General features: G+C 43.0%; 1 protein-coding gene across 1 annotated transcript in view; it reads left to right on the top strand.

Moving 5' to 3' along the window:
* Window positions 1-23,746, top strand: part of LOC130484131 (contactin-associated protein-like 2) — a 490,648-nt gene that overhangs the window by 158,234 nt on the left and 308,668 nt on the right. The gene's annotated exons all lie outside the window — the stretch shown is intronic.

Below are 23,746 nucleotides of genomic sequence, written 5' to 3'. Positions count from 1 at the left end.
GGAAGGCACTGGCAAACCACCTCTGTTAGTCTCTTGCCATGAAAACCCCCCAAAAGGGGTTGCCATGAGTCAGCTGCGACTTGACGGCACTTCACACACACACACGTTCATCAGAGTCTATCTGCAATTCATTGCCTACAGTTAGAGTATATACCCAGCTAAACCTAATTTTTGTTCCTGAGGGGTTAGCTTCTTGCATCTGCTTCCCCTCCTTGTTTTCTTAGCCTTTTCTCTTGTGTTCCTTCCACTGTTTAAAAAGCTTAGCTTTCCAGTAAGGTTTGTTTCATGCAGTCATTACATGAGCCCATCTTAAACCTTTAGCAATTTATATGTTTATATAAATGTACACGGCTGTTAGAGCTGCCATTTCCTGCTTCCAGTGGGCAATGTCCTGCTTTCAGCCTCTGACCCCCACCATTGCTCAGTAGGACAGTAGGGGGGCAGGGAAAAAATCAAACTCAGAAGTGACATCATACCACTCTAGGAACTCTATGGTAAAATCATAGTCTCCTCCAATTTCTTAGAGCAGCACGACATCACTTCTGGGTGATTTAACACCATCCTGCCAATGGTGTCCCCACCTCCCCAGTCTCTGGGTGGCAACCCTAGCCACTGTGTGGGTTGACAGATCAAAAGGCATGGCATAAATATTTTAGAGATAATGTGGTGTGGTGATTAGAGTGTTCACCTGGGACCCTGGAGATCAAGGTTCAAATCCCTGCCCAGTCACAATGTTCACTGGGTGAACTTGGGCTTGTTGCCCTCCATCTCAGCTTAACCTACTTCACAGGGTTGTTGTGAGTACAAAACGGAGGAGGGGGACCTGTACAGACCCTTGCTCCTGGTTTCCCCAGCCACCCACCATCTCCAGTATTGCAGCTCCGCATACTGAGGCTACCCAGAGAAAGATCTATTTTGTTTGTCTTTTAAAGCTTTTCCTTTTTCTACCAGGATAAACTTGGGTAGTATGCTACCTCCAAGGGACCCTCCTTGGGGATTTGATCAAAATGGGGCAGTCTGTCTTCTGGACTGATTGTCCCCATAGACTACTCCTGTATGCAAAACTGAAGTATGGGTACAAAGAAATAAAAGCCAGGAATTCTGATGGAATAATCAGCATGTTGATTTGACCTCTCCCCCCCACCCATCCATCAGAGTAAAAGTGTCAGTCCTCCAGTCCTTTGCAGAATGGAACTTGTTATTTTATTGCCTACTTCAAACAGATAGGTTGTGTCATTCTAAAATCGTTATTCATCCATCAAGAACCAAATATACCACTCTGTGTTCCTTGGAGGAAGGGTGGATTAAAATAAGACAGGGAGATTGAGAGAGAGAGAGAGAGATGATGATGATGATGATGGACGGACAAGTGACCAAAATCCAGGGCAGATGAAAAATGGAGATTTTGAAGATTTACAGTGCAATCCTAAACAGAACTGCATCCTTCTAAATCCATTAATTTCAAGGGTATAACTCTACTTAGAATTGCACTGCCAAAAAGGCATCACTTGATTATGGGCTGGATTCCAGCAGCTTTTCAGCTGGTGAAAAAACAGAGGCATCCTCTTTCACCCCCAAAACTATGCTGAGTATCTTGTGACCTGCATGTACAAAAGCCACATAGGACGAGAGCTGGGGTATGGAGGGGAGTTGGGCAAGACTGCATGAAGGAGCGGGTTGGATCAAACATTTTCTCTGGGCCAGTCCTGGAACACTTCAGTTTGACACATACTCAAAGTTCTCTGAGAAAGTCAAATGATGGGAAACAATAATTCTATCATAGATAAGAAGTTGATTCTCAGTGGTTTTGGAGAAGGCTCAATACTCTTAAAATGAAGAAAGTGGCGATGTTGTGTGTTTTATTCTTAGAAGTATCCCTTTGAAAGATGCCATGCATTTAATGATGGCCAAGATGAAGAACCATACAAATGTCCACAATCTCTTTCTCTCGCACCCCCTTTTACTGCCATTGAACTTGTTGCCCCATTTCGCATACAGAAGGCAGAAATGCATGATGGTTTTGTTGCGAACGTTATTCTTTGACATTGGGTGCAGCTATTTCATAATAAGCTGCACAAGGTCTACAATGTGATATCCGTCCCTTTTGCAAAGACAAAAATATCGAGAGAGGTTAATGATCCTTCGCTATTGCCAGTCGGCGTGCCATGTCTCCCTTTCTCTCACCCCTCCCTTCTCCTTCTTTTTTTTTTCATCACTGAAGTTTGAATTAAAAAAACAAAAGGGTTTTTTTGGGAAAAGAAAATTGTTCTCTTAACTGAATTCCATTCACTGTCAACGTTATGCTAAGTGCGATATTTGCAGAAGTGTGAAATCTAATTAAATCTAGTTGCTTGCCTAGCCAAGCCAGAGTGCAACCGGAGGGCTTTTGTGATTGCGGAGTTGCGACACGGGACCCTTTAATTACAAAGGTCTGTGTTTTGATATCTGCTTTTATTTTGTTCTTTTATATATATATATATATATAACAGAGGGGAGAATCACCCGTGGGAAGAGATCAGAGAGGCAGATCAGTGACAAATCCCCTTACTAGACCCATCTTTCATTTCTCATCAGTTTACTGACACTTTACAATACCAAAGGAAAGGAGAAGCAGAAATGTATTCCAAGAGGATAGTATTGCCAATGACACAAGGTCTGTGCTATTGAATATGTACTGTATAAATGCAGGGGGGAATGAATCAAATTCCACAAATATTTTTGGAGCACATTAAAAGGAGTCAATGTGGAGTTGATGCCAGGTGCCCACCCTGGCTATCTGTGGGGGAATGTTTGGTCCCATCCTAGGGTTGCCAGCCTCCAGCTGTGGTGCAAAAAACAAAGTTTGTGCTGTATAAAGGGAACCAATCTAAGTCACAGCAGCTATGACCATAAAACAAGAATGTGAGAAAATACGTATGTACAATAATGCATATATTATAACATACTACACATACAAAACTCAATACATATAAAATAACATCAGGGTCCATAATAGATTCAAGAAGATTCATGGACTGAAGGGAAATTACATACTGCAATAGCAGGAGGGTACATTTATATTTGAATTGGTATACGCATTGTGTTTTTTATGTGTAGTATGTTATAATATATGCATTATTGTACATACGTATTTGCTCACAGTCTTGTTCTATGCAAGGATTCGAGGTGCCCTCTCCACTTAATGCCTGGCTTAATGTGTCCAACATAGTACATTAAGAAATCAGAAAAGGAAACTTGAGTAAACCCTGTACTCGGTGGGACTCTGTCTGCATGCCCGTCTATGATCTGGAACAGAGGCCTGTTAGTTCATCATGCCTGTTTGTGAAAGAAATGGCAAATTTCCCATCACTTTTCCTTAATGATATCCTCCAGGCTTTTCTTGACTATTTTCTGTGTTTACAGTGTTTATCTTAACTTTCCATCCTCCCCAAATAGGGTTGCCAACCTCCAGGTACTAGCTGGACATCTCCTGTTATTACAACTGATCTCCAGCCAATGGAGATCAGTTCACCTGGAGAAAATGTCCGCTTTGGCAATTGGACTCTATGACATTGAAGTCCCTCCCCTCTCCAAAACTCGCCCTCCTCAGGCTCCGCCCCCAAAGCCTCCCACCGTTGGCAAAGAGGGACCTGGCAACCCTATCCCCAAATGTAAATATTTTAACTAGAGAGTCTGGAGTCCTTGGTTTTCACACCTCTGCTCATTTGGAATCATAGCTGACCTCTAAGGAATTGAAAGAGAAAAAGAAGGGATGCAGGTAACAATGTGTGAAATTTGTGTAAGGATTTTGCACTTATTTTGTTGCCTCTTAAAAAGACTCTCAACTTTTAGTTGAAGATAGGATTGCCAGGTTTGGGTTTGGAAATACCTGGAGATTTTGGGGGTAGAGCCTGAGGAGGGCCAGGTTTGGGGAAGGGAGGGACTTCAATACCATAGAGTCCAATTGCCAAAGTGGCCATTTTCTCCAGGTGAACTGATCTCTATCGGCTGGAGATCAGTTGTATTAGCAAGAGATCTCCAGCCACCACCTGGAGGTTGGCAAACCTAGTTGAAGAGGAACCTCCACATTTTGTTTTCAACAGATCAGATGACAATTAAGGGATGAGTGGATTCCAGTGAGATATTTTGCTACCCTTTTTCACCTAAAATTCTTTGCTATCCTCAACGTTCTTCAGGTGTTTTATCCTGGGGTTGGTAGCCCAAATTCTCTTTGAATTCTGATTTAAGTGGCATTTTGTAGCCACTTTAAAAGTAATACTTTTCCTTAAGAATGTATAGACACAGTTTTATTTGTTTTTGTATTCTGTCACTGAGCTTTTCCATTTTGCTGATTTTCAGTGATTTGTTTTCCTTCAGTGTAATTTTTACACCACTTTTATGCCATGTATACATTTATATAGCATTTATATGCTGTGGAGGCAAAACATTAATAAAAAATAGGATACATTTAATAGGAAAACAGAAATGGTGCAGCAGCAGAAGAAGAGTCACAGGTTTGATGCACTCAAGGGATAAGTGAAACTCAGATTTTTCAGTCAAAATAACACAAATAAAAAATTCAGTATCTTCTCTACTTCCTACTAACATGCTATACATTCTATTCCCTGTATTTTAGTAATTTTAGTAATTTAGTGTTTTAGTATTATAGTAAGGGCATAAATCATTGTGTTGTTTCTACCACCCTACATATCATTTTTTAAGAATTACAATAAAATGTTTTAGGAAATTCACCAATACTTTTATTAAAGTCATTGCGTAAAATGAGATGCTACACAGCTGAACTGTTTTCTAAATTACCTGAAATATCTCAATAGCTATCTAATGCCACAATATAGCTGTTGATGCAGCAATTAAGAGGACAGATTACTGCTGGAAACAATGTTGCTACCACACCGCTGTATTTATGGGTTATATATGGATTATGCTAAGGTTTTAGCAATTACTTACAGCTGAACTACCATTTATTAATGTTATATATCTTGGCATGGGTTCCCATACACGTTTCTCAATGGGTTCATCAATGTTGGTCTAGAAACACTCTGAATTGGTACTACAACCATACATGGTCATTGCATGGTTTAGTTTCCTTCCCAGTCTCTTGGACTGGTCAGACTACAGTGTCCAATTTGGTTAGCTCCCCTCATCCACAGATGCCCCAGAATGCTTGTTCATCTAAATACGTTGAACAATGTTACTGACACTAATCCTGCCTGCGCCTTAGCTAGAGCCAAACCAGAAACCAGGCTTATTTAACCTGACAAGCTCCCACACACAAGCAACATGAAGCAGGTAGGAAAAAACAACTTCTCCCAGACAGCTTGAGAAATAAACCCCAAAAATCCTGTTTGGCTCCAAATTGACCAGGCAATTCAACAAAGATGTATGAAGAAAGCAAGGACAGATAAAAGAATGGATCTTATTAAGAGTAGGAGGCTCCTATTAGGGCTGCCAGGCTGAGCCTGGAAACTGGTGGGAGGATTGGGGGTAGAGCTAATGCAGCATATGGCCTCAGCTGCATCCTGACATCACTTCTGGGAAAATCCTGGAAGTGATGTAGGGTGGCTCTAGGAATAATGGGAAATTCTGTGGTGAAACCACAGTGTTTCTGGAAAATCCTAGAGCAACCGTCTGTCACTTCCAGGCTCCCCACCCCCACCCCGGAAGTAAGATAGTGATGCAGCCAACATTATTTTTATTGTTTAATCTCCCCCCCCCCAATGCTTAGGACAGAAGCGGGTAACAGAACATGGGGTGGGGGATTCCCATCCCCAACTGGTAGGGTTGCCATGTCCCTCTTGGCCACCCATGGGGAAGTTTTTGGGGTGGAGCCTGAGGAGGGCATGGTTTGGGGAGGGGAGGGACTTCAGTGCCATAGAGTCCTATTGACAAAGCAGCCATTTTCTCCAGGTGAACTGATCTATATCGGCTGGAGATCAGTTGTAATAGCAGGAGATCTCCTGCTAATACCTGGAGGTTGGAGAGAATGAAGGCTCAGTGCTGTATAGATGATGGAAAAGATCCAAACAGCACTACAAAGTAATATCAACACAAGATAAATTTATAAAGGTGCAGGTAAGTGCAAGGAGTGAACATATGTACAGAAATTAAGGGAAACACAATCAGGATTTTTTTGCAATTAGCATAAATAGTCCAGCAAGATATGCAAAATGACAAAAGAAATTGTCCAATGGATCACATAAAAACAATATAGCTGTCCATGAAAGACTTTCCTTTACTTCTCGGTAGCTGGACACAAAATGTCAAGAATGAGGACCACAGCGAGGAGGTGCCAGAAGAGGTGCCCGGACGTGTCGTCTAGATCATGCACACGTTTCGCACATGGCTTCATCAGCTACACATATCAGAAAAGTTTATAACAATCATATCAATTTCAAAGAGGGACCGAGAGGATTTCTGTATAGGTCTCCAAAGCAGAAATCCTCTCGGTCCCTCTTTGAAATTGATATGATTGTTATAAACTTTTCTGATATGTGTAGCTGATGAAGCCATGTGCGAAACGTGTGCATGATCTAGACGACACGTCCGGGCACCTCTTCTGGCACCTCCTCGCTGTGGTCCTCATTCTTGACATTTTGTGTCCAGCTACCGAGAAGTAAAGGAAAGTCTTTCATGGACAGCTATATTGTTTTTATGTGATCCATTGGACAATTTCTTTTGTCATTTTGCATATCTTGCTGGACTATTTATGCTAATTGCAAAAAAATCCTGATTGTGTTTCCCTTAATTTCTGTACATATGTTCACTCCTTGCACTTACCTGCACCTTTATAAATTTATCTTGTGTTGATATTACTTTGTAGTGCTGTTTGGATCTTTTCCAATACCTGGAGGTTGGCAACCCTACCAACTGGGGGACTGGCAAATCTACCTCCTGTCTTTTCATAAATTATTCTACTTGTGGATGTTAAATTGGAATAATTGTTTTCTACATCCAGTTTTTAAAACACTGTAACTTATGGAATTCCTTTAAAAAAAAAAAATCCAAGCCTAGGATAGTTAAAGGTAATTTGTATTCTTGTATTCAAAGTTTTACTTTTTCATTAAGCTGGAATTATTTATTAGTAAGTAGGTCAAGATGCTAAAGAAGATCTAATAAAGCCTATCTTTTCCAACCTTCCTTTATTAGAATCAGTTGTCCGTAATATTGCGTTAGCAAGTAAAATGAGGTTATTAATAACTAAATAGTCACCCAGCACACATTGAAAACTCAATGCATTGAGAAATCTTTACACCTAAAAGCATTTTACAATAATGCTTTAAATGCGGTGAAAATAAATTAACAATTTAAAGACTGTATTTATACGGTTTATAGTCTGCCTTTCTCTCTGGGACTCAAGGCTGATTGCACCGAGTGATTCAATGTGATTGACAAGATGGGACATTCAATAAACAATGAAACAGGATTTAGGTTGTAAATCCAACCAGAAGTCTAAAAACCAGAACTTCCTCTAACATTGTGGGGGTTCTGATATCATCCCCCCATTTTTTCTCCCTCTGCTCCTTTTTTCTCCCAGCGTGGTGTAGTGGTTAAGAGCGGTGGTTTGGAGTGGTGGACTCTGATGTGGAGAACCGAGTTTGATTCCCCACCCCTCTACATGAATGGTGGAGGCTAACCTGGTGAACTGGATTTGTTTCCCTGCTCCTACACATGAAGCCAGCTGGGTGACCTTGGGCTAGTCACACTCTCTCAGCCTCACCTACCTCACAGGGTGTCTGTTATGGGGAGGAGGAGGGAAGGTGATTATAAGCCAGTTTGATTCTGCCTTAAGTGGTAGAGAAAGTTGGCATATAAAAACCAACTCTTCTACTACTACTACTGCTACTACTACTACTGATTTGGTCAGTAAAGGGTGCAATACAAATTAAAAAAAAAATATGACCACCCTAGCAAAAAGCTTTCAAGGCAAGTGGAAAGCAGAGGTGATATGTCATTGCCTTCCTCTGCAGAGTCTTCCTTAGTGGTCTCCCATCCAAGTATTGATCCTGCTTAGCTTCCGAGATCTGATCAGATCAGGCTATAGCCTGCCACCTTCCCTCCTGTGGTAAGCTTATCCTCAACGAACTACTAATCCCATTAGAAAAAGCCAGCAGAAGAAGGGAGAAGGCATCCAGCTTGGTTTAAAGGAACTGCTAAGCCAAGCCAAAGAAAGAACAACAGACACCCAGCAGATGGACAAGTTACTGCAGAGCATATGGGAAAAGATGAGGCCCTGTATTGTCCTCAAGGGTATGTTTTAGGGTTTTCATTTATTTACTTTACTGGGTGCCATTTGTTAAGATTTGTCTCTTATTCTGAGTTGCTTTTCCAAAGGGTGCTGAAAATTCTTTATTCACAACAGTTGTTATTTTCATAGTCCTTGTATGTCAGTCCTATCTACATGTGGTTGTAACTGGTTAGATTTCAAGTTTATGATAAAATGTGTTACCCTGAAAACATAATTATCTCGGAGTGTTTCTTCTTCTTCTTGAAGCAACTTTGCAATTCCCTGATATACCACAGTGTCATTTCTTGACTTAAACCTTCCCCATTTCACCAGGTGGAATTTAGGAAACAGTGTTATGTATGCATGGTTCTGCTGGGTTACATCTGCAGGAAGAGCATGTCTCTGTCATAGAAGGATGCTTGGCTTGAAACCTCCCAATACTTTGTGATTGGCCCCAGCCTCCATGGAAGCCCTTTTGGGACAGCCAGTCAAGGTTCTCAAAATTCCAAAAGTGATAACAGGTTCAATAAGGTTCCTGACCAAGGTGGTTCCATGTAAAGTGGGTACCCATGGCACAGTGCAGAACGTTAACCATAATTCTCACCAACAGTGTGCTAAGAGTAGACTTCAGAGCCAGTTGGGGCTTCCTTGGCAGCCCCCCCCCCCAAATGAATTTCAAAGAAAGAATATAGTTTTAGCATTTGAGAATGTGAAGAGAAAGATCTGGACTTCAGAAGGGTCCCTCAGAGCAGGTAGATCCGAAAACAGCAATACACAGGTGTCATTGCCAAGAAGCCAGAAGTTAACAAAAATGGGATGGATGAAACAAATGAGACTCAGAGGGTTATTTTACATCTTCATGAAATATCAGCATCTTGCTAGAGGAACCAATGGTTTATGTCTAATTCTGTGATTTAAATGCTGGAAGTAAATCAAGTGATGTATCCCTGTTGCGTTTCACAACCTTCCCTAGATCTAGTTTATTCTTTGGTTACAAGCGGTACAAAATAGTTTTGTGGCACTTTTTCTGATGGGATCCTTCAAAAGGAGATTTCAGTAATACAACTGCAAAGAGGTCGGTTCCTACAGATAATGTTGGCAATCAGCATTCCTAGCTAGGGTTGCCAGATCCAGGTTAGGAAACTCCTGGAGATTTAGCGGTGGGGCCTGGGGAGGACAGGGACCTCAGTGGGGTACCATGCCATAGAGTCCAGCCTCCAAATCATCCATTTTCTCCTGGGGAACTGATCTCTGTAGTCTGGAGATATAATTCCAGGGGATCCCCTGGTCCCACCTGGAGGCTGGCATCCCCTCTTCCTGGCACTGTTTAAAACTAGCAATTGTGACTCAAAAACACATCACTGATATTATGCATTTCATAAAACCTGCCGCAAAACGTAACTGGAGGAAACAAATCTCCTTACATTTTGTGCAAGGAGGCGCTGGTGGAACAGAAATTAGCACAATTATCTTCCTCTAGAGGAAATTAATGATGCTTTAATTGGGATTTTAAATATTTCACTGGTGTGATAAATAATTAACAATATAAGGGATACATTCTATAAAGCTGCACTTGAATTAGTTCCAGCCAGAGATCAGCAATAAATTCAGCAGATATTTTCCAGAAATATGTAGACTCATTTTCATTAGATTTCCCCCCCCCTTTTCCCCCTCCTTCCAACCAATAGATCTAGTAGCATATTTTTAAGAGCTCCTTTAATTATACTTTCTGTCACTGGGCAATTAACCTTTCAAAATGTTGAAAGCTTAGTGATAGACCATCCCCATCCAAACATACCTTCTAGTCATTAATTTAGGAGCATAATACCATTTTATTAATATTGTTGACTGTAAGTTACAACTGTTCCGTTTTGACCTTGTTCTGAGGTAATTTTTTAAAGTGTATTCCTAAGGATATCTAATCAGCCCTGCTGAGATCCCTGTTACCTTTTGAAATATGAGGTCCTCCGACATATGTTCCAAATATAAATACCCATTTCTAAAATCCACTCATTCAATTTGAAGATTACAGTGATTCCATTAGGGTTGTCCTAGCCACCAGTGGGGGGGAGGGAGGTTACCAGCTCTAGGTTGGAAAACTCCCACAGATTTGGGGATGGAGCCTGGGGAGGACAGGGACCTCAGCGGGGTACAATGCCAAAGGCTCCACGCTCCAAAGCATCCATTTTCTCCAGGGGAACTGATCTCTGCAGTGGAGATCAGTTGTAATTCCATGGGATCCCCAGGTCCCACCTGGAGGCTGCCATCCCTAGATTCCATGCAACTGGTGCCATTTTCTTGGTTCAGCAATGAACGGCCGCTCTGCTAGATAACCACACCTGCTAGTACTACTTTTGATACACTGTTAAAGGGGCTGAAGTGGGTATTCACCTATGAATTCCAAACCCAACAGGCAGGGATATGTCTACTCTATTCTAAAACCCCCCAACAATCTTCACCAACAAAAGCTGAATTCTTCATCCTGTACTGTTCATGGCACCTTTCATGATTTCTTATATTCTGCACAGTTTATTCTGTTAAACTAGGAAAGGGGTAAGAATCTCGGGACGTCTCCTCCCAGGCTACTGGAAAGTTGACTTGATAATCCTCTACATGAGTGGCAAAGGCTAATCTGGTGAACTGGATTTGTTTCCCCACTCCTACACATGAAGCCATCTGAGTGACCTTGGGCTAGTCACACTCTCTCAGCCTCACCTACTTCACAGGGTGTTTGTTGTGGGGAGGGGAAGGTGATTGTAAACCAGTTTGAGTCTTCCTTACATGGTAGAGAAAGTTGGCATATAAAAACCAACTCTCCTCCTCTTCCTCCTCCTTCTTCTGGGTCAACTTTAGCTTCCTCACTGGAACATCTTATAACATCTGGATTTACTCGAAAATCAGTTTTGACAATGATTGTATAAATGTATTCTGTAGCAACAATCTGCTGTTGCCTGGCAAAGAAATTATGTGTTAAGTGGAACCTCTGCCACTGGCATTAAGCTTTATTTTGATTTCAAAATTGCTACTATTTTTGCTTCTCTCTTGCTAAAATTGCTTGATCTGAAAAGCACTTTTGTGCATGAGAATCTCCCTTGCTATCATGTGTAACAGCAGCTTTTGATGGCTAGAAAGCTTATCATGTACAGTGCCATTCTTGGACTATTTTAATGCAGTGTTGTTTATTTGATATTATTTTGTCCGCCTGAGGTTAACGTATCCATTGATTTAAGGCCATTGAGTAGATACTGGGCCTCAAAAGATTGCTTTTGGATCTGCTATTCTGCCTTTTCCCTCTGTCTCCAACATGTTAGTCAATGCAATTGGAGAAATGGATTAAGCTAACCAAAGAACAGCATTTTGAGCCATGGAAAATTTGTTAATGGTCTCAGGATGAATTTCAGTGATAAACAAGTCCAAAAAATGTTGTGTGAAGAAATACTTCCTTTTATCTGTTTTGAATCTCTCACCCTCCAACTTTAGCAGATGACCCCACGTTCAAGTATTATGGGAGAGGGAGAAAAACTTCTCCCTGTCCACTCTCTCCAAACCATGCATAATTTTATAGACCTCTATCATGTCTCCCCTCAGCCGCCTTCTTTCCAAGCTAAACAGCCCTAAGCGTTTTAACCGCTCCTCATAGGGCAGTTGCTCTAGTCCCCCAATCATTTTGGTTGCTCTTTTCTGCACCTTCTCAAGCTCTATAATATCCCTTTTTTTAGGTGTGGTAACCAGAACTGTACACAGTATTCCAAGTGTGGTCTCACCATAGATTTGTCCAAGGGCAGTATAATATCAGCAGTTTTACTCTCAATTCCTCATCTAATTATGGCCAGCATGGAATTTGCCTTTTTTACAGCAGCCGCACACTGGGTTGACATCTTCATTGAGCTATCTACTACCACCCCAAGATAACGCGTTCTCCCCATTATCTGGCTCTAGACAGCATCATAACAAACACCAAGAGAGACAATGTAACTCCAAAACTAAAACACAGATGAAAACAATGTCTCTTGAGATTCTCTGTGAAATGGGGAAGTCTAGACTCTTCTTTAGGGCTAGGGCTGTCGATTCGGTTCGGCCTGAACCGAAAAACAGCCCAATTTCTCCCGATTCGGCGGTTTTTAATTCGGATGGAACTGAACTCAAAAAAGGCTGGAAACCGGGGAGCCGAATTCGGCGAGTTCGGGGTGTTCAGTGAATAAATTCAGCAAATTCGGGGTTCGGCACAGCAGCATAACCGTCAGTTAGTAAGCAGCATTCTCCCACGGGTCTTCTTCTGGCCAATCAGTCATGATTGAGCACGTGAGCCCAGCTGCTGCGTGGCCCGGGGAGAGAAAGAGAGAGTATCTGTTTGTGTGAGACAGAAATCCCTGTGGGGGGGTGCTTGTGCACATTCACTCCTTTCCGTGGCTGCAGGGGGTGCATTTTTGGGGGTGCACCCCCAAACTTTCAGCGTAGCTTCAGATGAGGCTTCTTGGAAGACCCCCCCCAAGTTTTGTAAAGATGGGATCAGGGGGTCCAGAGATATGGGTCCCCCCTTTCCCCTATTGGGATGAATGGGATCAATGTGCTTTAAGTGGCTTTATTCCTGTCACTGTGGACGATTTTATTGGGGAGGCAACCTCTTCCGGGCCCCATATCTCGGGGGGCCCTGACCCAATCTTTACAAAACTTGGGGGTTCTTGCAAGAAGCGTCCCCTCAAGCTACCCTGAAGTTTGAGACCTCCACCCCCCAAAATCCCCCCCCCGGAGCCACAGAAAGGAGCGAGTGCATTTTTAATGACTTTATTCGGCCGAATTTCTCCCCGAACTCAAACTAGGCACCGAATTCCACGGATCCGAATCGGGGGAGTTCGGACTTCAGCATATCCCGAATCAAGATGGGCCGAATTCTGCCGAATCCGAACTATACCAAAAAAAATTTACAACAGCCCTATTTAGGGCATTTCTGCCGTAGCAGTGGTGAAGGTCCCTCAGCAAGCTTTCAGTACAAAGGGACTCCCCAAGTTTTAGATTTTTTGAAATCTTTCTAGATGCTTATATGTAGACTTGCCACCATTGCTGTTATATTTTCTATTTATTTTTGTTTGGGGATTGTAACTATTTAAAATATCTTGTTTTCCAAAAAACTTGTGTTTCAACTTTACAAAGAGCTCACGTGCAAATTTCGTGCGGGATCCAGCCCAATGTTACTTGTAAAAATTCTAACAGCCCATTCCTGAGCTGACGGTGTGCGGAGTCGGTGGGGAAGAGGCGCAGAGGTGCCTATTCCTAAGCTGACTCGCACACGCTGCGGGAAAGAAAAAAGCCTTTTCAAGGCTATTTTTTTTCCAAGAGGCAAAAAGCCCCATTGAAAACAGCGAGGTGTTGAAAAACCCCATTGAAAACAGCCAGTGGCTGCCAGGACCAAAATGGGATAGGAAGCTGCCTAAGCAGTGGCTCCTCCCCCCGGCCCGCCACTGGAACACCCCCCTGTGCCGGCACGGCCTCTCTATGCCATGGCTTGCACCATGGAGAGGTTGCGCCGGCGAGGGGGCGAGGCGCAGTCCCACGGCGCTCAGCCACCAGTGGGACTGGCCTCCCCACCAGCGTAAGTGCATGTAATCACGCGATTACACGCACTTACGCTGGCTGTGGGGGCACACCGCCTCCTAAGAGGTTTTTGGGGGCCCCCTCAGGAATGGGCTGTAAGCCTCTGTGTGTGTATTTGTGTGCGTGTGTCCACTCATACCAAGGAGAACATCCCTCCCCACCCCAAACTCAACTTCTGAATAAAAATTTGAACTCAAGATGGGGGCAGAAGTGGCAGAAGATATTTACTAGTCTTTCTTCTATAGCAGTGGTTCCCAACCTTTTTTTGACCAGGGACCACTAGGACTTTTTTGTTCGGTGCAGGGACCCCAAGATTCAAAATAAAAATTCTGAGAATTTGAAAATAAACTTTAATCATAACTGTTAGTTAAACATTAAACTTAGAATAATATTTGAATATATATTTTTATAATAGAGAACTTTTAATTGAAAATATTAATTTATTATGGGTTTATAACTTTGTTTCGTGGACTTTAATTTAGTTCTCGCGGATCCCTGGGGGTCCATGGACCCCCAGTTGGGAACCAGTGTTCTACAGGGACAGCATCACCTTGGATCCAAGGAATATTCAAGATGGTACTGCCTACCAAGGATGTCATTTCACATATCAGGGTTCCTGTGATTGATTGGTGGTGGCAAGATTTGCAACCAAGTTCAAGTCGGTTGTACATGTGTGAGTTGCGATTGCAAAAATTAGTGTACATTTAAAACATTTCTGGTTACTCTCACACCACAAAAATACTTTGCAACAGCTACAGATATATTAGCTACATGGAAGAAATAGTTTCTCTGTTTGAAGTAAAAAAAATGATGCATGCATTCCTTGCACATGGGTCCATTTCATTGGTTATAACAATTATCATTCATTATGTAGGATATTAGGCTGGAGAGAGTTCCGGAATCCGGCCTGCCCACCCACCCTAAATTGTATCTCTGGACAACCCATTGAGAGAAAGCCGAATGCAGGCACAGTCAAGATTCTCACTAGAGGGCCTGCTAGGTTAATGTCACCATCTATGAATCTCCTATGCAAGACAGAACCACCAACGTGGTGTAGTGGTTAAAAGCAGTGGTTTGGAGCGGTGGAATCTGATTCCCTTTGGGAATGACCCACCATCCTGTGATTTTACTCTTTCGCCTGGAGATTCTGGCAAGGAAGATGAAAGTGCAAGTTAAACACTCGGCCAACTTCACCACACAGAAAGTAACTCAACCACACAGAAACTTCACCCCACAGAAAGTAACTCAAGGCCAAGGACAAACATGAATGACTGTATGGAGCGGCATTTCTCTCCCAACGTGGTTGTGAAGCTTGAGACTAAGGTACAATAGGCAATAAAATATCTCCTTTGGTTAGGAGGGCTGTGGGGGAAACCATAGAGTTAAAACAGAGGGAGGGGGGAAAGACCCACCCTAAGTACCAAGCTGGGTACCCAAAGCTAAATTAATCAAGATATAAAACAATTTTGTAACAGCCCAGGTATGTATTTAAGGATGTATTCCAAATAAACTCTGTGACCATGATGTCAAATTGTTACTAAAATATGTTTTAAATTGTCAAGGCACACAAACATGGAATGCAATCTGAATATTTCTTTCTGGACTGGGCTGACCTTACATACAAGGTATGCATAAGAGTATCAACAGTATGTGTGCATAAGATGTTTTATTAGACCACTGATGAAGGCCTGAGGGCCAAAAAGCATTTGGCATGTGGTTTTAGATTATCCTCCTTGTATTTTTTCCCCATGTTGGCTTGTTTTTAATATCTGCATGAGTGTTTATAATAAATATATTTTATAGTATAATTGAGTTCTTTTTAGGGTTGCCAGGTTCTTCTTTGCCACCGGTGGGAGGTTTTTGGGGTGGAGCCTGAGGAGGGCGGGGTTTGGGGAGGGGAGGGACTTCAATGCCACAGAGTCCAATTGCCAAAGCGGCCATTTTCTCCAGGGGAACTGATTTCTATCGACTGGAGATCAGTTGTAATAGCAGGAGATCTCCAGCTCATACCTGGAGGTTGGCAACCCTAGTTCTTTTCCACCCAACCTTTGGGTACAAACCATAGAGTTGCCAGCAATTCCTAGAGTTACCCTATGTCACTTCCAGTTTTTTTAGTGGAAGGGCATAGCGGTCCTACCTTTAGTGCATGCATTTTCCTGCATGATGGGGAGTGGAACATGGAAAGTAAACACTCAGAACTGCATATGCAAAGTTTAAAACACAGTTACAGGTGATGGCAGATGTCAATACTTTCCACTGCCATGTTCAGATAGGGTTGCCAGGTCCCTCTTCACCACCGGCGGGAGGTTTTTTTTTCACGGAGCCTCAGGAGGGCGAGGTTTGGGGAGGGGTTTGGGGAGGGGAGGGACTTCAATGCCAGAAAGTCCAATTGCCAAAGAGGCCATTTTCTCCAGGTGAACTGATCTCTATCAGCTGGAGATCTGTTGTAATAGCGGGAGATCTCCAGCTAGTACGTGGAGGTTGGCAACCCTTAGTTCAGAACATGCATATAAAAGTAAGCTTGTTAGAAATGTAAGAAGATGGTGGCCTCTCTTGCTGAGCTCTATGATAAAACACGGTGACTTCTTCAGAGCCCTCAGCCTAGCTAGAATTCTTTCATGAAAAGAAAAGAAAAATACTAAATAGGCAATGCATTTGTTATTAGCCTGAAAGTCTGTCCTTGAGCGCCACAGATATTAATGCATTAAAAGTTGTGCTCAAGGGTCAGGTTTCTCATTTTTCCTTGTCTCTTGCTTCACTAAGCTGGGCCGGTGATGAATCTACTCCTTACAGGTGGTCCCAGCAAATTAATTTCAACAGACACCTCCCCCTAAAACCTAGGTAGAAATCCCCACTCAGAACTTGGAGGACTGTTCACTTTATTATCGGCGGAAGAGAGCTGGCATTTATGAAGCCATTTGCAATTTAGTTTTATGCCACCCTGACACTTCATAGCCACGAGGTACGCGTTAAAGTGAATGGCAACATATACATGTGCAAATGAAACCTTTGCCACTGGGGGTTGAAATCTGTACGGATCAGAAGAAAAATGGATATGGGTATTTAATTCATAATGCCTCTGGACAGCCATATTGGCATGTTGGCGTACGATGGCAATTGGGCATTTATCTACCCTTTGATGGGAACTGCCTGTAGCCAGGTGACACAGAGGAAAGGAACATTTGCAGAGAAGTCCTCTGAATACCTTCAGGTTTCTGTTGGGATATTAAGTTTTATTTCAAACCTGCCATTCCTACCTGCAGTGGAACGCTCCAGGACAGATGTGCCACCATGATTAGTGTTACGAGAAATGCTCCGCTACAACAGCCTCATTCCTCTGCGCAGACGGAGTCTTTTGTAGGTACTAACCTATAAATGGGCAAAAACAACAACTGCCCATATATGCTCATTCTATGTTGAGCCCCCAGGTATCTGGCAACCCTAGCAATGCTGTAAAAATGGTTCAGAAAGATATTTGGGGGTAAAGGCTTCCAGGTCCCTCTTTGGCACTGATGGGAGGATTTTGAGATGGATGTATTTTCCATCAGTGGAAAATTACCATTGGATCTAACCCATCGTATGCACTTCCCAGGGGTCCATCTTGTGGATCAAACAATCCACACAGTGGGGCTGTCCAAGGCTAGATAGACACTAGAGTTGACATCCTTCAAGTTAAAGTTTCCTGTGCCCTTGTTGACTGTAACATGCATCCACATAAATGCATGCACGTGTACACTAAGACTCCTTGCAATGCCCAGTCTGTTATTTCAAACAATTCAAACACAGAAGAATTCAGTTCAGCTCTGGAGTGAAGGAGATCACCCCTCTATCATGTGTGTGTGTGTTAAGTGCCGTCAAGTCGCTTCCGACTCATGGCGACCCTATGAATCAATGTCCTCCAAAACATCCTATCTTTAACAGCCTTGCTCAGGTCTTGCAAACTGAGGGCTGTGACTTCCTTTATAGAGTCAATCCATCTCTTGTTGGGTCTTCCTGTTTTCTGCTGTCTTCAACATTTCCTAGCATGATTGTCTTTTCCAGTGACTCTTATCTTTTCAATATGTGACCAAAGTATAACAGCCTCAGTTTAGTCATTTTAGCTTCTAGGGTCAGTTCAGGCTTGATTTGATCTATAACCCACTGATTTGTTTTTTTGGCAGTCCATGGTATCCATAACACTCTCCTCCAACACCACATTTCAAAGGAATCTACTTTCTTCCTATCAGCTTTCTTCATTGTCCAGCTTTCTTCATTGTCCAGCTTTCACACCCATACATAGTAAAAGGGAATATGATGGTTTGAATTAACTTGATACCACTTAACATTTACAATTCCTGAAATATTTTTGCTGGGAGAACGGTTTTCAGTCAATTTAGCAACCATGTCTCACCATGTCAGAAAGCTGCGTTTCCTGTCCTAGAGCCAAATGAAAAGTACAGATGCAGTTGCAGAATTCTTTTAATTTGTATTCCTGCTCAAAAAAAAAAAATTCTCCCTTCTAATGTAACTGTCTATTTTTTTAAAAGTCAAAACACACAAATTGAGTTCAGCTCCTGAATGAACAATTATATGCTGCACGGCATTTCTCATTTGCAAAATGTTCTCTAGGAAGACCGCCTTCAGTCGATTGAGGGTTAATTTTGCAAACAACTCCCATCATGTCCAAAAGTTTTCAAACAGACTCTGAACTCACTCACCTCATTAATCTAAGAGGGTCATAACTGTATCTTTATTTACCTTATGGGTTGGCAGGAGTGTTTAATCAAGAAAAGGAGAGACTATAAATAATTTGTGTGCTTTAAAGGTCAAGTTTATATGGTTGTGTAATCGCTTGCAAAATGAATTTTTTATACATGGGGTAGTAATAACTGATTCACTGGCCAGGACATAATAAGCTGGATGTGACTGCCACCGGCAAATTAATACTTCCCAGGTTATATCAAGAACTCGGTGGGGTTAAAAGTTAGGGTCTGCGTGAAAAATTAGTTGAGCATATGTGGAATGAGAGCCAATTAGAGTTGAGCCCCAAAATGGCAGGAGTACTTTTCATAAGAGTTTCTGACAGCTGTGAAAAACACCCCCCCAAATTTGGTGATGGGGGACCGGCAAAGGGGGAACAGTGTTTGCAGTATATATTCCCCTCCCACTGAACTGTTGATACTGAACTCATGATACTGTTATACCCTGTTCAGACATTTGATTTTGGCACACCAACAATGCATCACATCAATGCATTTCCCACAATCTGCCCAATACCTGCAGTCATCATTTTGTATCAATAGGGCAACACACATATTGTCCAGTTTCAGTACATGTGAACACAACAATGAATTTTTGAAGGGATATGTTTGCATGTACCGAAGATGTTCATGAATGGGAGCATACATGCTTTGCCCTGTCCACACAAAATGAAATACTTAAGGAAAGCAAGTAAATAAACCTCTGGTAAACCTGGGTAGAGACATGGGGGGAGATGGATTGATGGGGCAGTTCTAAGCAGAGTTACACTCTTCTAAACCAGTTGGTTTCAATGCGTTAAGAAGCATGTAACTCTGTTTAGGATTGCATTGAAAGTATATTGCTAGAGTTCTTGGGGATAAAATGGTTCTGTCCACCACTGGCAGCCAAGCTGCTTAGTGACAGGGGCAGGTTTTGCTAATACCTAAACTGTATTCCCAGTTCAATCACATGACTCCAAGCAAGCCTTTCACCCTATTGAATCCCCCCAAAGTAGAAACAGGACTAGGATTGTGCATATCAATAAACCCAAACCAAAAATAAACCTGAAATCAGCCATTTCGGTAAATTTCAGGATTTGGGCTTACAGGATACCAAAAACTGGGGGTAAAGCTGAAGCCAAATAGGATATTCCCAAAAAAGTTGAATAAGTATTCGGCTTTTTGGGTTCGGCTATTCACCTTTTCTTAGAGGCATGCCTCTGTGCTTTCTCCCCTTTTTCTTTCCATCTGGTTTTCTATCTGACTGGTTTTGTTAGGGGCCCATAGTTGGGGCCCTTTTGAGGGAGGGGTCATGTAATCAGAGCCAACTTGGTCTGACCAACTGACAGCACTGAGCTGATCTGCACTTTAAAAGATAGGGCTCACCCAGTCCAGAGAATGTTAGTTTCCATCAGTTGCTCATGGCCCTTCTGAAGAAGACTCTCTCACCCGAGTGGATGAGCAATCTTCTTAACATGAGCTGCCTTGGTCCTGACTTCAGCTGGCTCTGATATCATTTCCCCACACCATGACCATCTCTTGGAATCAGATTTTTCATGACCACAATAAAGGACTGCTCACAGGTCATTTGCCACCAAAAGAAATGTTTTCCGTGCCTTATTTCTCTTGCATTTAACCCTTTTCCCTCCATTTGAAAGCTCATTTGCATGGACACCATGCAGAGTGACCCAGAAATGAAGGCAGACCCCAGAGTTATAGACACCAGTCTGGAATTGGCTCTTTTTACTAGTCCTGGGCAATGCTGAACTTTTGAACCTGAAAACCGATGGACAGCTCAGCTCACAAATGACTGCAGGATGGGGGTGGCCCTTTGCAGGCCCATAAAATTGGACCCCCTGCCCCAAAGTTCACCAAACTTTGGTGATCATCAAAAGAGAGTCCCTTGCAGTGATCCTGCAAATTTGGGGATTCTACCTCCAAAAATGCACACACACCCAGGAGCTTCAGAAAAAAAATCCCCATTGACTAAAAATGGGCCTGAATTTTTCAGGAAACCCAAAAATAAGCTGAATACCCATATTTACTGGTATGGGTATTCGGCTTATTTCAGATTTACTAAAAAAATCAGGCCCAATAATCCCAAACCCGAAATGTACCAAAAAGGTTTTTTTGCACAACCCTAAACAGGACCATTTGCTCCTGGTTAAATTGAATTGACTATTCTAATTATTCCTGCAACAGTCAACCAGCAGCAGAGACGTGGTGGACAATGAAGAAAGATGACAGAGAAAAAAACTTATTTGTATGGATGCCATCGATCACCAAACTTGTCTTCTAGATCAAATCAAACCTGAATTCTCCCTAGAAATTAAAACCCTCAAACTGAGATGATTGTACTTCATGAGAAGACAAGACTCATGGGAAAAGACAATAATTCTAGGAAAAGCTGAAGGCAGTAAGGAAAGAGGAAGACCCAGCAGGAGATAGATTTACTCGATAAAAGAAGCAAGACCTGAGCAATAGGGCTGTCAATTCGGTTCGGTCCGAACTGAAAATCAACCGAATTTCCCGATTCAGTGATTTTCTGTTCGGACGGATCCGAACTCAAAACTGGCGGGCAACCGGGGGGGCCGAATTCAGCGAGTTCGGGAGTTCGCGAATAAATCCGGCAAATTCGGCCCCCCCTTCAGGGGAGCCCGCTGAAAGGCGCGGGCTGCCCTTTAAACTGACCTGCGCCTCCCAGCTGGGAGGCTCAGATCAGTTTAAAGGGCCCCCGCTCGCCTTCAAAGGAGCCCGCTGAAGGGGGGGGCGGGCTGTCCTTTAAACTGATCTGCGCCTCCCGGCCAGGAGGCACAGATCAGTTTAAAGGGCAGCCCGCGCCTCTCCAGCGGAGCCCGCTGAAAGGTGCGGGCTGCCCTTTAAACTGACCTGCGCCTCCCAGCTGGGAGACTCAGATCAGTTTAAAGGGCCCCTGCGCGCCTTCAGGGGAGCCCACTGAAGGGGGGCAGGCTGTCCTTTAAACTGATCTGTGCCTCCCAGCCGGGAGGCACAGGTCAGTTTACAGGGCAGCCCGCGCCTCTCCAGCGGAGCCCGCTGAAAGGTGCGGGCTGCCCTTTAAACTGACCTGCGCCTCCCAGCTGGGAGGCTCGGATCAGTTTAAAGGGCCCCCGCGCACCTTCAGGGAATCCCTCTGAAGGCGCACGGGGGCCGAATTTTCCCCCGAACTCCGGATCCCCCCGAATTACCGGGGATCCGAAGCGGGGGAGTTCGGACTTCGGCACGTACCGAACCCACAAGGGTCAAATTCGGCCGAATCCGAACTGTACCGAATTTTTTTTTTGACAGCCCTACTGAGCAAGGCTGTCAATGATAAGATGTTTTGGAGGGCATTAATTCATAGGGTCACTATAAGTTGGAAGCGATTTGATGGCACATATCAAATCACAAAGAAGTGTACCTTAACTCTTTGCCATTCCATAACACACGGCAAGCACGAAAACAAACCTATTGAACAATTTAAAAAAGGAATCAATTGGATTTTCTCGAAAGTAATTAGATATTTGAAGGGAAAAGAATACAAAAATAGCAGTAGCGCTTTTATCCCATTTCTAGGTTTGTGAGCTCCAAGCTGGGCAGCGTTGTAGGGGAACAAGCATTTGTTTTCAAAGGCATTTGACTCGAATAGTAAGCATGGATACATGGAAGAGAAATATGCACAAGCATCACTTTTAGGGTTGGGGAGTCATTAATACTGGGTATTTTGAAGTGCTCCAGCACTCCACCCTGAGAGTAAATGAGGACATTGTAATGTTGTTGCAAGGAAGAACGTTTCCTTAGGGCTTAGTTTAATATTCATTCTCCACAATTGAGAAGAATGCTTTAAACTACCTAGTTTATGGCAGCGATCTTTCTGTCTAGAGATCTGTCGGTGCTAGTATGTAAAGCTGAGTGAATGTTCCCCCATTTTATTTCTTTTTATATTCATGGATATTTTTATCAATGGTTTTGCGTCTCGGCATTTGGCTGTTGGTTTTATAGGGTCATTTGTATTGCCTATGCATGTTGTATTGTTTGTAAGTACAATGTACATCATTTGTACATAAAATATACGTTCAATGTATAGTGTTGATTTTCTGGTGCACAAGTACTGCTGAGAAAATGCACACAGTTTAGCAGAAATATTGGCTGCAAGGAAACAGAATGCGGTCCCCACCTTCCCTTCAGGGGGGAAAAAGCTGTAGATTTGGTTTGCATGGGAGAGAAGTGAAATCAAAAATCTAAATTTTAAAATGATTTTTCATTGTTATTTTATTAGATTTATACCCCAGTCTCTTTCCCGGCCAAGGTCAAAAGAGCAGGGATGAGAAATCTGAAATGGTTTGACATGGAAAAGATATGGCAACTGATGTCTCCTTGCCATGAGTTTCTTGCTGTAGATGGAATGTGTGTGTGTGTGTGTGTGCTTGAGAAGGTGCAGAAAAGAGCAACCAAAATGATTAGGGGACTAGAGCAACTGTCCTATGGGGAGCGGTTAAGACACTTATGGCTGTTTAGCTTGGAAAGAAGGCGGCTGAGGGGAGACGTGAAAGACGTCTATAAAATTATGCATGGTTTGGAGAGAGTGGACAGGGTCCCCTCAAGCTACACTGAAAGTTTGGGACCTCTTCCTCAAAAAATGCCTCCCCCCGGAGCCGCGGGAAGCTGCAAATGTGTTTTTAATGGCTTTATTCCAATGGGCATATTGGGGGGGACCCATTTCGGTCCCCATATCTCGGGACCCCCTGACCCAATCTTTACAAAACTTGGGGGTTCTTGCAAGAAGGGTCCCCTCAAGCTACACTGAAAGTTTGGGACCTCTACCTCCAAAAATGCTTCCCCCGGAGCCGTGGAAAGCCGTGAATGTGTTTTAAATGCTTTTATTCCAATTGGCGATTTTGGGGGGGACCCCTTCCGGGCCTTATATCTCGAGACACCCTGACCCAATCTTTACAAAACTTGGGGGTTCTTGCAAGAAGGGTCCCCTCAAGCTACACTGAAAGTTTGGGACCTCTACCTCCAAAAATGCCCCCCCCCAGAGCCACGGAAAGCAGCAAATGTGTTTTTAGTGGCTTTAAATGGCCGAATTTATTCGCGAAATCCAAACTTAGTGCCGAATTCCACTGATCCAAATCGGGGGACTTCGGACTTCGGCATTTCTCGAATAAAAACAAGCTGAATTTTGCCGAATCTGAATTTTACCGAATTTTTTTTC

This window comes from Euleptes europaea, chromosome 11 (assembly GCF_029931775.1).
Source record: "Euleptes europaea isolate rEulEur1 chromosome 11, rEulEur1.hap1, whole genome shotgun sequence".
NCBI classification, from domain to species: Eukaryota; Metazoa; Chordata; class Lepidosauria; order Squamata; family Sphaerodactylidae; genus Euleptes; species Euleptes europaea.
The sequence above is the reverse complement of the archived record's forward strand: the minus strand, read 5'-3'. Positions and strand labels throughout refer to the sequence as shown.